The sequence below is a fragment of the Myotis lucifugus genome, unplaced genomic scaffold (genome assembly GCF_000147115.1).
Source record: "Myotis lucifugus unplaced genomic scaffold, Myoluc2.0 scaffold_380, whole genome shotgun sequence".
NCBI classification, from domain to species: Eukaryota; Metazoa; Chordata; class Mammalia; order Chiroptera; family Vespertilionidae; genus Myotis; species Myotis lucifugus.
Genome location: NW_005871428.1, coordinates 731,478 through 736,419, shown reverse-complemented (window position 1 = coordinate 736,419; position 4,942 = coordinate 731,478).

Here is a 4,942-nt window from a genome sequence, read left to right as displayed (position 1 = left end):
CAGCTCGGGGGCAGGTGCCTGCGCAGCCATCAGTTACCGAGGACCAAGGAGCTTTGTTCAGGTGGCTTATATCTGTCAATATATTTCCTGTTTGAAACTGAGAGTGATCAGTTTCAAATTTTAAATATTTATTTATTAATTCACGAAAAAGAAAGCCATTGCATATAAGCGTTAAGTGATACGTTTATAATAATATGAAAAATAGCTACACGTCAAAAACAAGCGAAGCAAGAAGAGTGGCACTGTTTGACGTCTGCCCGCCTCTCAGTGCCCGCGCTGGGCAGCGGCGGCCTGCCCCGTGGGGGGGGGGGCGTGGGTCTCCCCTCGGCTGCCGCCTCCACTGGCCGCGGAGACGCAGGGACGCAGCTTCCCCACTGCGGACACTTCCCGTCACACAGCCTCAGAGATCAAATCCCACAGGCTGCCACCCAGCTACTCAGGAAAGAGTTCAAATATCCACCGGGCCAAGCTCCGGGTGCAGATGCAAGCTCGCAGCTTCCTCATTTCCCTGGGATGCTGGGATTGGACCCCTGGCAGCAGCGCCGCCATCGCTTCTGGGGAATGACAGCTCACTGTGCCTTTCCTAAGGGACCCGCCACATGCCTGTGGGACACCCACTGTCTGCCAGTCCTCTCAACGCAAGCCCAGCCCCTTCTCTCCAGGAAGCGGGTGCGGCTGGCTCCCAGCGGAGCCCCAGGCATCCCCGAGGCGCCTCCCCGCGCTGGTGAGCGAGGGTGCTCCCGGCCAGCGGCCCTGTAACACGCCGCATTCTTTGCTGCTTCATTAAGGAAAATCTTAGCGGAATTGCACTTTCTAAGAAATGTGAGCGTGTGTTGTGAGGACCCAGCCACCACTCCTGCAGTGCGGAGCCGCTGCCTGAGCCGTGCAAAGGCCCAGTGAGCACTGACTGTGCATCACCAGTGCGAATGCCAATAAGATGCAAGAGGCAGAGACCATGTTAGTGCTGTTTTAGAAACGCGGCCGCATGGGCTTCCAGAGGGTCTTGTGAGTTCCCCGCCGGCCCGGCCTGGACTCCGCAAGCCTGGACCGAGGCATGTGGAGCTGGTGCGAGCGTGTTCTCGGTCTCCTTTAAGCGTGGCCCCCAAGTCCCAGGGGCTCGGTACCCAGCACTTCCTAAGGGCCCGCTGGCTGAACAGATGGCATCTCTGGGACACAGGTTTAGGGAACAGATTGGGGTCAAGGCACCTCTCACTGGGAGGTTAATCCAAAGCCTGGGCCCTTCCCGGAGCCTGTGGTCTGGGCAGGGTGCAGGCCTTGTAAGGCTTGAACACTTACCATGTGTTTCAGCCTCCACCGGGAGCTCGGAGCTGGGTGGTCAGGCCAGGAGCAGCGAGGCAGCCACATGGCCTCGCTCCCCTTCCTTGGCTGCTGCTTAAAATGACCAAGATGGCGGGCCTTGACCTGGACTGCAGGCTGGGCACTTTGCTGGGTGGGCCCAGGACCCTCCTGCAGAATGAGCCGCGAAGGGCAAAGGGGAGGTGGGCTCCCAGGGCCCGGGCGGGGCCTGGGGGTGCTGACACCTCTGGGTGCCGAGGGAATCCCAGGGCCACGGCTCCTGCACTAGGGAGGGAGCCCGGCTGGGCAGGTCCGACCCGCAGCTCCGCCCTCCCCCACCTTCCACCAGGGACTCCTGCTCTTCTCACGCTGAGAGAAGTCCTCCAGCCCCCAGGGCCTTGACCCAGGGGACTCTTAGCAAGTCACCACCGTCCTGGTGGGAGTGACTCTAACTCTGGGCCAGCCTTACCCAGGCTGGCTGCCGCCAGGCCCCACTGCTCTGTCCAGGCACTGGCTTGAGGCTGGAGCCCCGCAGGCTCCACCTCCACCCAGGGAGCCTCTCTCTGGGGGAGGCTGTCGCCGAGGACGAGGCTGTTCTGGTCCTGGCAGCTCTTCTTATTTCTTCATTGCAAGTGTCCTCTGCCCTTCGGAGGGCCCGGGGCTGCTGGTCTAAAAAGCTCCCCAAGTGACACTAATGTGTGGCCCAGGGAGAACCTGGTTGCATCGTCTGTACCTTAATATGGACTCTTCAGTAGGAACACTAGGGATGCCAATTTCAGATCCAAGTGGATAGTAGTGATACGTACCCCACATGTGGGCATGAAACTTTATTTCTAAGCATTTCGCTAATGCTAAGCTAAATAAGCCAGTCAGAGAAAGGCAAGAACATGATCTCACTTACATGTGGAATCTAATGAACAAAATAAACTGACAAACCAAATAGATCCAGAGACATGGATGCATGGAACAGACGGACAGGTCTCAGAGGAAAGGGAGGAGGGAAAAGGTTAACCAAAGAACTTATGTGCATAACCCGTGGACACAGACAGTAGTGTGGTGAAGGCCTGGGCGGGGGCGGGAGAGGGGAGGAGGGGGTCAATGGGGGAATGGAAAGGGGGACGCCTGTAACACTTTCAACAATAAAGATAATAAGCCATAACTGTTTTTAATTAAAAAATGATTTTAGAGAGGGAGAAAAGGAGAGAGAGAGAGAGAGAGAGAGAGAGAGAGAGAAACATTGATCAGTTGCCTCCTGACTGGGGATTGAATTTGCAACCTGGGCATGTGCCCTGACCAGGAATCAAACCTGCGACCTACTAGTGCACAGGACGATGCTCCAGCCACCGAGCCACGGAGCCAGGGCAGCAGGAACTGTTTTATGGGTTATATTTATCTTCCTGTGATAATTCTAAAGAGGCATTTGAAAGCTTGAAGACTAAGTTTCAAGAGGAAGGAACACTTCCAAGCTCTTTTTGCGAGGCCATCATTATTCTAATTCTAAAGCAAGATAAAAACACTAAAAGAAAGAGAATTATAGGCCAATATACCTGATGAACATAGATGCTAAAATCCTCAACAAAATATTAGCAAACTGAATGTAGCAATATATTAAAAAGATCATACAACATGACCAAGTGAGATTTATTCCATGGATGCAAGATTAGTACAATATTCACCAATTAAAAAATGTGATACATCACATAAACAAAATGAAAGATTGAAATCACATGATCATATCAATAGATTCAGGAAAATCATTTGATAAAATTCAGTACCCATTTATGATAAAGCTCTCAGCGAAGTGGGAATAGAGGGAGCATACCTCAACATGCTAAAGGCCACAGATGACAAACCCACAGCCAACACCAGACTCCATGGGCAACAACTACAAGTGTGTCCCTTAAGATCAGAAAAAAGACTGGGATGCCAGTTTTCACCACTCTTTTATTTTTTAAGCATCTTTTTTTAAACCTTTATTTTTATTGTTGACACTATTACAGATGTCACCAAATTTTCCCCCTTTGCCCACTCCCCCTCGGGTTCCACTGCCCCTCTCCCTTTTTCTCGGCCATCACCACCTGTTGTCTGTGTCTATGGGCTATGCATATATGTCGCTAATCTCGTCACCTTCTTTCATCCAGTCCCCCCATCTCCTATGATAGCTGTCAGTCTGTTCCATGTATCCACGCCTCTGTTTCTGTTTTATTCGTCAGTTTATTTTGTTCATTAGATTCCACATATAAGTGAGAACTTATAGTATTTGTCTTTCTCTGACTGGTTTATTTAACTTAGCATAATACTCTCCAAGTCCCTTCATGCTATCACAAAAGGTAAGATTTCCTTCTTTTTTATGGCCATGTAGTATTCCATTGTGTAAATGTACCACAGCATTTAAAAATATATATATATTTAATTGATTTTTTACAGAGAGGAAGGGAGAGGGATAGAGAGTTAGAAACATCGATGAGAGAGAAACATCGATCAGCTGCCTCCTGCACACCCCCAACTGGGGATGTGCCCGCAACCAAGGTACATGCCCTTGACCGGAATCGAACCTGGGACCCTTCACTCCGCAGGCCAACACTCTATCCACTGAGCGAAACCGGTTAAGGTATCACAGCATTTCTATCCACTTGTCTACTGACGGGCACTTGGACTGTTTCCAGATCTTGGCTATTGTAAATAAAGCTGCAATAAACATATATTCTTTCAAATTGATGTTTAAAATTCTCAGGGTATATTCCCAGAAGTGGGATCGCTGGGTCAAAAGGCAATTCCATTTTTTATTTTTTTGAGGAAACTCCGTACTGTTTTTTGCAGTGGCTGCCCCAGTCTGCATTCCCACCAGCAGTGCACGAGGGTTCCCTTTCCTTCACATCCTTGCCAGCACTTGTCGTTTGTTGATTCACTGATGGCAGCCACCTGTGAGGTGGTGTCTCATTGTGGTTTTAATTTGCATCTCTCTGATGATTAGTGACTGAGAATTTTTCATGTCTATTGGCAAACTGTATGTCCTCTTTGGAGAAGGGTCCATTTAGGACCTAAATTTTAGGCCCTTTGCCCATTTTTTCTGTGTGTGTTTTTTTTTTTTTTTCGTTTGTCAAATTTCTTCTCTCTTCTGAGTTTTATTTTTATTTATTTATTTATTTACTTTTTATTGAGTTTAGAGAGAGGAATAGAGGGAGAGAGAAACATTGATTTGTTGTTCTACTTATTTATGCATTCATTGGTTGATTCTTGTATATGCCCTGGTGGGATCGAACCCACAACCTTGGGGTATCAGGACAATGCTCCTAATCAACTGAGAATTCTACCGGGCCAAGTGTTTTTTTTAAAATCCTCACTTGGGGATATGTTTTTATCAATTTTAGAGAGAGAAGGAAGGAAGGAGAGAGAGAGAGAGAGAGAGATCAATTGGTTGCCTCCTATATGTTCCCAGATTGGGGATTGAACCTCCAACCTACATATGTGCCTTGACCAGGAATGAAACCTATAACCTTTGGTGTAGAGGACAATGCTCCAACCAACTGAGCCACCAACCAGGGCCCTTTGCCCATTTGTTAATTGGATTGTTTGTTTGTTTTCCTGGTGTTAAGTTCATGTATTTTGGTGATTAACCCCTTATCGGATGTATCATTGGCGAATA